General features: G+C 41.0%; 1 pseudogene; it reads right to left on the reverse strand.

Annotated features, from left to right (window-relative positions):
* Window positions 1-6,935: 6,935 nt before the first annotated feature.
* LOC119522532 lies at window positions 6,936-11,100 on the reverse strand (annotated as a pseudogene).
* Between the last annotated feature and the right edge of the window lie 357 nt (window positions 11,101-11,457).

Raw genomic sequence — 11,457 nt, forward strand, 5'->3', positions numbered from 1 at the left:
AAGATAGCTTGCCCAGTGACTCTCTCCAGGGCAAATGAAGCTTGGAGCTTTGTAGGAGTGGAAATCTGATATTCAAATTTGCTTTTATTCCCCTGATAGAGTAGACTTCCTTTTTCTCAATACTGTCAAAGTAGGGATATTTTAATATCATCCTACTACTTATTACCATTTCAGTTGTCTAGGGTATATGTCCTGAAACAGCCAAATAGGAAACAGAAGAGAAATTTATTTATAATCTGGGGAAAAAGACTTCTCTAAGGAATCAATTAAAGATTTTTTTTCCTAAAATAATTCATATGGAAGTATAAGGGGCCCTGAATTGCCAAAGCCATCTTGAAAAAAGAACAAAGTTGTAGGACTCACACTGCCCAATCTTAAAACTTAATACAGTCATAGAAATCAAAATAGCATGGTACTGGCACAAGGATAGACATATAGGTCAATGGAATCAAACTGAGAGTATATAAATCACCCACACATTTATGGCCAACTGATTTTTGGCAAGGATGCCAAATCCATTCAATGGGGAAAGACTACCCTCTTCAACAAATGGTGCTGGGAAAACTGTATATCCATGTGCAAAAGAATGAAGGTGGGCCACTAACTCGAACCATACCTTCACTGGAGGATGGCCAATGGTGTCCGGAAAACCTCCGTTAGCTGGGAAGGCACGTGGCTGGCGTCTGCTCCAAAGTTCTGGTTTCAAAATGGCTTTCTCCCAGGATGTTCCTCTCTAGGCTGCAGTTCCTCAAAAATGTCACTCTTAGTTGCACTTGGGATATTTGTCCTCTCTTAGCTTCTCCGGAGCAAGAGTCTGCTTTCAACGGCCGTCTTCAAACTGTCTCTCATCTGCAGCTCCTGTGCTTTCTTCAAAGTGTCCCTCTTGGCTGTAGCTCCTCTTCAAAACACCACTCACCGCTGCACTGAGTTCCCTCTGCACGTCAGCTCATTTATATGGCTCCACTAATCAAGGCCCACCCTGAATGGGTGGGGCCACGCCTCCATGGAAATATCTCATCAGAGTTATCACCTACAGTTGGGTGGGGCGCATTTCCATGCAAATCTAATCAGCACCAAAACATCTGCCCCACAAAACTGCATCAAAGAATATGGCTTTTTCTGGGGGACATAATACATTCAAACCAGCACAAACCCAAAAGGATCATAGTCCTAAATATAAGAAACAGAACTATGAAACTCCTAGAACAAGACATATGGAAGCATCTTCAGAACCTTGTGTTGGGCAATGGTTTCTTAGGCTTTACACCCAATAGAAGAAAAAAATAGATAAATGGGACCTCCTCAAAATTAAAAACTTTTGCACATCAAAGGACTTTATCAGGAAAGTAAAGAGACAGACTACTCAATGGGAGAAAATATTTGGAAACCACATAACCAGCAATGGTTTAATATCCAGAATATATAAAGGAATCCTACAACTCAACAATAAAAAGGCAAACACATTTTAAAAATGGGCAAAAGGCTTGAATAAATATTTCTTCAAAGAAGATGCACAAATGCCCCAAAAGCACATGAAAAGGTGCTAACGTTGCTAGCTATTAGGGAAATTCAAATCAAAACCACAATGAGATACCATTTCACACTGTCTAGAATGGATACTATTTTTAAAAAAACAAAATAACAAGTGTTTGGAGGATGCAGAGAAATAGGAACACTCATTCATTGTTGGTGAGGATGCAAAATATTTCAGCCCCTGTGGAAGACAGCTTGGCAGTTCCACAGAAGCTAAATATAGAATTACCTTATGACCTGGCAATCCCACTTCTAGGTATATGTCCAAAAGATTTGAAAGCAGGGACTTGAACAGGTATTTGCACATCAGTGTTCATAGCGGCTTTATTCACAATTGCCAAGAGATGGAAACAACCCAAGTGTCCATCAGTTGATGAAAGGATAAATAAAATGTGGTATATACATACAATGGAATATTATTCAGACATAAAAAGGAATGAAGTTCTGATACATGTGACAAGATGGATGAACCTTGAAGACATCATGCTGAGGAAATATGCTATACACAAAAGGACAAATATTGTATGACATCACTGGTATGAAATAATTAAATAAGCAAACACACAGAGTCAGAATCTAGACCATAGTTTATCAGGGGATGGGGTGGGAATAGGGAATGGGAAGTAAAGGCTTAAAATATACAGGGTTCCTATTTGGAATGATGTAAATGTTTTGATAATTGATGATGGTGATGGCAGCACAACCTTGTGAAAGTAACAGCACTGAAATATATATCTGAAGGTGGTCAAAAGGAGAAATTTTAGGTGGTGTGCCAGTTTGAATGTATTATGCCCCCCCCAAATGCCATTATCTTTGATGTAATCTTATGTGGGTATACCTATCAGTGTTAATTAGATTGTAATTCTTTGAGTGTTTCCATGGAGATGCGCCCCACCCAACTGTGGGTGATGACTCTGATTGGATTATTTCCATGGAGGTTTTGGCCCACCCATTCAGGGTGGGTCTGAATTAAATTCCTGGTGCACTGTATAAGATCAGACAGAAGGAGCAAGCTTGCCACAGCCAAGAGAGACACTTTGAAGAAAGCACAAGAGCTGCAGATGAGAGACATTTTGAAGACAGCTGTTGAAAGCAGACTCTTACTCTGGAGAAGCTAAGAGAGGACAAATACCCCAAGTGCAACTAAGAGTGACATTTTGGAGGAACTGCAGCCTAGAGAGGGACATCATGGGAGAAAGCCATTTTGAAACCAGAACTTTGGAGCAGATGCCAGCCACGTGCCTTCCCAGCTAACAGAGGTTTCCCGGACACCATTGTCCATCCTCCAGTGAAGGTACCCAGTTGATGATGTGCTACCTTGGACACTTTATGGCCTTAAGGCTGTAATTTTGTAATCAAATAAAACCCCTTTTATAAAAGCCAATCCATCTCTGGTGTTTTGCATTCCGGAAGCATTAGCAAACTAGAACAGGTGGTATATAAGGTAACAGAATAAAAATTTTTAAAAAATGCATGGAACTGAGAGGCGGCAAGATGGCAGCATAGAGAGGAGTGGAAGTGAGTTAGTCTCCTGTAACAACTAATAAACAGCCAGGAACAACTAGTAAATAATATGGAATAACTGCTGGGGGACAAACGTGGCTGTCCACACATCGTACACCAACCTGGATTGGGAGGAATTTCTGAGATCGCAGCATAGTATCTGTAAGTAGAAACTGCAGAACCACACTGGGAGTTCCCTCCCCCCATGGTAGGCTGAGCTGCAAAACCTTGCTGTGGTAGAAAGCAGCACTCTCTGAACAAGCAAATATACCTTAGTCCAGCTCCAACTGGGGTCTTAATTAACAAATGTGGACTGCTCAATACAAGCTACAAATCCCCAACAAGCAGACAGAGGCTTTTAGGGATGACTGACCTTAAAGAACCAGAAGACAACAGCGTCCCAGGAGGGGGAGACCAGAAGACCAAGTGTAACTCTGGCTGATGAGTGAAATTGGGGGTCCATGGACAGGCTCTGAAAGGGGGCTTTCTGTACCGTTCTCTCTCTCTCTCAACCTGAGTGGCTCAGTGGAGAAAACCTCAGCCATTTTCAGTTTGCAGCACTCTGACACTGAAAGGGGTGGGGATAACAGAGTCAAGAGACAATTCACATCCAAGTGATAACTCCCTAGGGGGTGTATCTTCCCTAAGAGGAAGGAGGTGTCGCCCAGCCATATTACTGGCCTTCCACTCAGATCCAGAAACCAGAGCCCGGGGGGAAACAGCCATGGGCCACACCTCCTTACACCAGTCTGGAGTTACAGGCTGACATGTGCCACCTGCTGGGCAGAAAAGCACAGTGACCTGAGGCATCACAGGGTGTACCAGTTTTCTAAGACACACCCTCAGGGAAACTGGATACTGAATTTTTCTTCCTTCTGGGACCTGAGCCCGTTCTGGTCTTGGAAAACCTGATTGGGTAACCAAGGAAACCATGCCTAGACAACAGAAAACTACAACCTACACTAAGAAAAATGAAGTTATGGCCTAGTCAAAGCAACAAACTTACACTTCAACTAAAGATACAGGAATTAAAACAACTAATGCTGAATCAATTCAACAGGTTTAGGGAAGATATAGCAAAAGAGATGAAGGGTCCCCCATGCACCCCATCCCGGGCACCCCAAGCAGCACTACTGCAGTGTCCTGGGGCCAGGCTTGGTGTGGGGCATGGCCAAGACTTGGGCCTCGGGAAGCATAATACAAGTTTACATTAATTATAGTCTCTAGTTTGCATTGATTGTATTTTTCCCCCAATACCACCCTATTTTTAACAACTTGCAGGGTTGAAATTTATTTGTTCTCCCTCATGTAAAAACATATTTATACATTTTATCACAACTGTTGAGCACTCTAGGTTTCACTGAGTTATACAGTCCCAGTCTTTATCTTTCCTCTTTCCTTCTGAAGTCCCACATGCTCCTAACCTTCCTTTTTCAACCATACTTACAGTCATCTTTGTTCAGTGTACTGTAATTTTATGTCTTTCATAAGAGATGGGAAATTTTCATTGATTATTTCCTCTAATATTGTTTCTGCCCCCATTTCCCTTCTCTTTTCCTTCTGGGACACCCATGACACATACATTCATGCATTTCATATTGTCATTCAATTCCCTGAGATGTTGCTCATATTTTTCCATTCTTTTCCTCATCTATTCTTTTGTGTGTAGGATTTCAGGTATCTTATTCTCTAATTCCTGAGTGTTTTCTTCTGCCTCTTGAGATCTGCTGTTGTATGTCTCCACTGTGACTTTCATCTCTTGTGTTGTGCCTTTCATTTCCATAGATTCTGCCAGTTGGTTTTTCAAACTTCCAATTTCTACCTTATGTTTGCCCAGTGTTTTCTTTATAGCCCTCATCTCTTTTGTCATGTCTTCCCTGAACTCCTTGATTTAGTGTCTTATTTTATTTAGCATATTTCTTTGAAAATCTTTAATAGATTGTTTCATTAAAATGAAACAATATCTCAACTGTAACTTGACTGAGGTGTAAGTTTGTTCCTTTGACTAGGCCATATCTTTGTTTTTCCTAGTGTAGATTGTAGTTTTCTGTTGACTAGGAATCTGGTTTCCTTGGTTATGCCAATTAGATTTTCCCAGGCCAGAACGTGTTCAGATCTCAGAATGGGGTTACATTCAGTTTCAAGTTTCCCTACGGGTGTTTCTTAGAGATTGACAGATGTTCCTGTGAGGTCTCTAGCTGCTGTGCTTTTCCTAACCCGCCCAGCAGGTGGGGCCTGTCAGCCTGTCACTCCCGACTGGTGTAATGAGGTGTGGCCCCTTTAGTTTCTGTTTTGGCTGTTTTCCCCCAGACTTTGGGGTCTGGTTCTGAAGAGAAGGTGGGTAGTAGAGCTGGGCCCACCTCCTTTCTCTTAGGGAGGATACACCACCTAGTGAGTTATCATCTGCATTTCAATAGCTCCTTTGTCTCTTGGCCTCTGGTATTTCCACCCCTGTCTGGGTCAGAGCACTGTGAACTGAAAATGGCTGAGGCTCTCTCCACTGAGTCCCTCAGGTTGAGAGAGAGAAAAATGGACAGAAAGCCCCCTTTTAGAGCCAGTCCATGCCCCCCCCCCCAGTTTCACTCATCAGCCAGAGGTAACACCTGGTCTTCTGGGCTCCCCCTCCCAGGACAGCGGAGTCTTCTAGCTCTTTATGGTCAGTTGGCACTAAAAGCCTCTGTCTGCTTGTTAGAATTTTGTAGCTTGTATTCAGCAGTCCACATTTGTTAATTAAGACCCCAGTTGGAGCTGGACTGAGGTATATTTGCTTGTTCAGAGAGTGCTGCTTTCTACCACAGCAAGGTCCTGCAGCTCAGCCTGCTGTGGGGAGAGGGGGCTCCCAGTGCAGTTCTGCAGTTTTTACTTACAGATTTTATGCTGTGATCTCAGACATTCCTCCCAATCCAGGTTGGTGTATGATGTGTGGATAGTCACGTTTGTCCCCCAGCAGTTATTCCAAATTATTTACTAGTTTTTCCTCATTGTTTATTAGTTGCTTCAGGGGACTTACTAAATTCCACTTCTCAGTTCTTTGGTTTTTATATGTCATATCTTTTTCTGTCTCTCTTTCCTTTATTTAAGCCTCCTTTTCTGTATAGTTGATCTTTCATGATGCATTTGACTGATCCTTTCTCATTTCTGTTTCTGTATATTTTAAAAGTACTTTGTTTGTGGTTGCCCTGCGGTTTTTATTACCCAACCTACCAGTTTGAAAAGATACCAGCTTAGCTTCAATAGCATGCTCTCTTTCTCTGCTCCCATATCCTGATGTTTCACCACTTTATGTTGTTTTTGTCACACTTTACCACTTTATCTTTTGCATATCTATTATCAGGAAATATGCCTTTTTCTTGTTCAATTGTATTGTTTCTTGTATGAATTAAAGAGTAGAGTTGTATATTGAGGATACAGTACTATTGAGCTTTTTTTTTTTTATGTGAAAAACCGAATGCTTTAATGAGGCTATCAAGAACAACACTTCAATTATGCCATTGGATACATTAATATAGATTCATAATATACAGTGCTATGGACCATACAGAAATTATTGCAGCATCCAACAGCAGGTGACTATTATTAACATTACAGTACCAAGCATCTGCAAGAGACAGTCATTTGTCATTTTTTCAAGAAATAGGGTTTTTTAATACTACTATCAATATCAACTTTTCCCCAGTGCATTTTTCAAAAATATTAATAAGTGCATTCCTTTGTGCTTTATGTCTTTTAACTCCCTATATATTTTTCTTGTTCTTATTGCTTTATTGTTTAAAAACAACCAGAAAGAACTTTTTCACTCTGTTGTATGACCAAGTTGGTGTATGGTTTTTGGCAAAGTCAGAAGGTTTGGTATCTCCATTGCATTACCCAGAGGTGGGTGGACAATTTTGGCATTTTGGTCACTCCATATAGAGGCCCAACCCCGAGTCAGAGTTCTGTGCCCTAGAGATGAGGGGAGTGGTGTGGATCACTCTTTTCTTACAAATGGTGAGCCCAAACCACCATCTCTTAGCTTCACTAGGCCCTAAAACAATTCCACACTCTATTTGGCAAAAAAGAAATAAATAAAACCACCCGTGAGTTGCAGCATTCTCCTGGGCTTGCTCACCTGCCACTCCCAGAAATTGTCTTTGAAGAACAAGGGGGCAGGGAAGCAGGGGAGGGTGAGCTCAGGAGTTGTGAGAGCCAGGGCAGTGGTACAAGATGCCACACTTTCTCCACATAAAGCTTTCTTTCTGTGGGTTGCTTAACCCTGGCCATATGGCCCAAGCCGTGAGTTAGTCAACCTTGCTCGATTTTTAAAAACTCTCAAAATCAGCTAAGGAAAACTAGCATCATAGCATTGCAATTTTTGACCTTTGCCCCCAGCTCCCCTCCCCCTGCCATATAAATATGAAGAGAAAAATAGACAATGCTATGATTGTATCAGTGAACACTATGGTACAATTAGCTGTTCATGCAGATTTGCATCACTATTCTAGTAAAAGAGCTATACAATTAAGGGGACTGAAAGAATGGGAAATTATTTTCCCTACCCTCTTCAGTAATAAAGCTATAAAACTGATAGCATCATCAATGTTTCCAAGGATTCTCATTATTATTTTCCTGTGAGCCATCCATTCATATATCTGGCAATCACTCCTACTCTGAACCCTCCATCAACCATCAGCAATTCACATTTGATATTTAAACACATTTTTAAACCCTCCTGAATAAGGTTTCCTGATGAAAGAAGTTGGCACTCTGTCACTAAAATATATTTAATATTAAAAATATCTGAAGGAAAATTGGAAGCTCTTATATTGTCTATATAGGCACCATGCTAAATGTTCCTCTTGACTATAGATACCATCTTGAAACTTTCTCCAACATGACAGCTCAGTTAGTGCTTGTCCAAAAAAAGACTACTGCTATATTTAAGGCACTTCATTCTGAATGGATATGCTTTATATCACTTGCTATTCAATTGTAGGCTGCTAAGAAATTCCTTTCAACAGCCTGGCTCGTAACACCATATGTCATCTGTAGAAAACATCTAGGCCTGATAGAATACATGTAACACTACTATTATTGCATAGGACTACACAAGTAGATAATGCACTGACACTAACTTTACAACATTGCTGCTTGTTAAAACATTGTTATCAAGTAACAGTAATTTGCCAATACAGTATTTCTCACTTAAAAAAATTCAGCAAATTTGCTGAAATAAATCCCAATTTAAATGACCATAATGGGTGTATTAACACTATAGTTATCGGTTTCCAAGAACATTGTTATTTTTATATCACTAAAAATAAATATGTACGTTTATTTTCACTAGAAAACCTGGTTTTAACCTATTAATACTACACCTTAAATGTGTTGGAAAATGGTTCTCAGTGAGACTGTAATATACAAAATATTTGCAAAGCTCTCTAAGCACAAGACCCTTGCATAAGTTTTCTTTCATATGTGTACAAAGAATGCAGAAAACCGCCAGTGAATTGTAAAAAATATTGAAAACTTGCAATTTTAAGATGTATATTCTTACAAATTAATACAAACATATTGAAAAGAACAATGATAATAAAGAATCTGTACAAATCAAAAAAGCAGTAAAATATAATTTAAAAATAAAAATAGTAAAGCCAATTAGAAATGTGCCCAGTTTGGTTTTCATATAAAAAGTGAAAATAAAAACTAAAAAATAAAAAAAGTAAAACAAACTTTCAGTGCTCCTCAATATTTTACTTTGAGAGGACATTGATTTCCATTTCAAAATAAAATATATTTGATGAAAAATGGAATCACACTCATTGATGAAGAAAACTTTAACAGAGCACATAGAAAAAGAGAGTAAGACTAGAGTCCCTATTTCTGAGCCTAGTTCTGCCTCTCTTCAGAATCAGATGCACCTAAGGAACAATTTCAGTTACGTTTTCTAACCAGACAATCCTCATGAAAATGGCTGCATTTTTTTTTTGCCTTTTACAGATTATAATATTTCTTTAAATAGCTTGCAGTATAAAGAATAAATGATGCTAGAAGGGTACTGTATCTCTAAGGCAGTGCCAAGGAATCAATACATTTACAAAATGAAAAAGGGTTAGTGTGAGTTTGCTTTCTTCTTTCTTTCTCTCTCTCTCTCTCAATCTCTCTCTCTCTCTCTCTCTCTCTCTCTCTCTCTCTCTCTCTCTCTCTCCCCCCCCCTCCTGTTTTTTTTTGGATGCCTTACATTTTTTTTCTATTAAACTTTGCATTTAATTTCCAAGGAAATCATAGGCATAAAACCTCAAACTAAGTTTCCCCTGAATAAAAATGGACAGACTCTCCCTGATGCAATATCCTCTTGCTCAGAAAGCTAAAGTCCATGGTGAATTCAGTTCACAGATACTGTACACTCACTGTGCAATGCTTTGGAGGCATTTGTAGTTGTAAAATAGAATATACAAATCTATTTCACAAAATTCTAAAAATAAAATATATCCTGGGCTATTGATAAAGCATGAAAACAATTTCATATTAAAGGAAATCAAGAAAACCCCTTCAGTCAAATTATTAAATCTACTGATCAAGAAAGGAAGCAGTCTGTGAGGAGGTGGATGGGGGTGGTGGTTTGCTAACAAAGCATGCTCCGTTTCCTCCACGCTCATGCTGCTCCTCCTGCTGCTTGTCTTGGAAGCCCCCGGAGACACTGAGGAAAGAAGTGGATTGGTCACATCAACGGGAGAAAGAGGATCATCCATCAGGATGTCTTCCAGTTTGGATCCCATTTTGGTGGGGACACTATAGGCTTGGTTGCTCTCAGGCCCAGTTCCGAGGTTGCTGTTGAAGGTGATGGTGCCATCTGCGAGATCGAGAGTTGTTGTGCAAGTCAGTCGGCATGATGCTGAAGGAGGTCTTGGTTGCAGTTTTCCAGAATGGGTTCTCGCTTGATGACATGATTCACCAAATCTGGAGAGCAGAGACTCGTGGATGGAATAAGGAAAAGTCCATGAACACGAGCCTGCATTTCAAATTCCTGTATCCTGAGCAGCAAATGATGGTTGGCATGCTCCAGTTTCTTCTGTTGGTTTCCAAGTTCCTTTGCACATTGTTCTCATTGCAACTTTTGGATATAGTCCACAGATGCTTTTTAAATGGTTCCCTTGTTCCAGCGCATGTCTGGATCATTTGACTTGGGAATCAAAGTACCTAGTTCTTTAATACAGTCATTTATATTAAATCTTCATTCAATCAAGTTGTGAGTGCCCTTTTTTTGCCTCTCTTTAGCCAAAGCTCTTGCTTCAGACTCTGTTGAGTTCCCTTTTTATGTTGGGAAGGCTGGCTGGACAGGAGTTGCTAATGGTCAGGCCTGGGGCTGGGAGGCCTTGGCTGCTGTACAGACCAATCAAGTTACCAGACACAGGTAATGTATTTGCCATTTGCAAGGCAAGATCCAGGATTTCTTCATTATAACTTGATTCTAGGCTAATGATGTCATCAATTACATCAGCCATCTGCATACATGGCGCTTGTGAATGTGTGTTCATACTCGGGCACTTGCTCTCCGCCCTGTTTTGTTCTTCAAACTTATAAAATCCCTGCTGCCTTTCGGCATGCTGTATGTGGTACTTGGTGGGGTTTTTGAGGTGGGTCTGCACCTTAAGGACTTCCATTGGCACCTGGGTGGCAGAGAGTAGGATGGTGGGCATGCTGACGTTTATGGCTGGGGTCTGGTCTGGCTCACAGGCACTCTCTGTTGCATGAACCGGGCCGCCTGCAACTTCTGCTGCTGCTCCCTGCGTTCCTGCTCCTGCACCTGCTCACGCATGAGTTGCTGGCGTAGCAAGATGCATGACATCATACTGAGGAGCTTATCAGAGGCTTGGCGGCCCCAGGATGCTCCGCCTAAAGATAAAAGTTTTCAAAGGAACATGGCATAAACATCTGAACTCTAAGCACCTCCATCTTTTTTCCTTTAAGGTGTTCTGAAGCCCTGCTCTTCGGGGGCTGACTTTTGAGTTCGTAATAGGTTTTGGGCTCTTTGTGAAACTCCTCCCAGGCTTTGAAATCCGGCACGATCCCCGATTCTGACTGCATAGCTCCCACTGCTCGTCCTTCCACAGTTTGAAAGTGAGAATAGGGCCCAGGGGCTCAGGGAAGGTGGCAGGGCCTGGGTCCCCTGAACCATGCACCCCCACTCATTGCCAGGCTTAGCCCGCTTGCCCACACGCCGCTGAAGATCTTCATTTCTTTACACAACTTCAAGCCACTCCTTCCTTTTCATTTCAACCTGTAGAACGCCCTTTATTCATTCACATAGGCCAGGTCTCTTGTTGACAAACTCTCAATTTCTGTTTGCCTGTGAATATTTTAAATTCTCCCTCATTTTGAAGGACGGTTTTGCCTGAAAAAGAATTCTTGGCTGGCAGTTTTTCTCTTTCAGTTCCTTAAATA

The sequence above is a fragment of the Choloepus didactylus genome, chromosome X (genome assembly GCF_015220235.1).
Source record: "Choloepus didactylus isolate mChoDid1 chromosome X, mChoDid1.pri, whole genome shotgun sequence".
Taxonomy (NCBI): domain Eukaryota; kingdom Metazoa; phylum Chordata; class Mammalia; order Pilosa; family Megalonychidae; genus Choloepus; species Choloepus didactylus.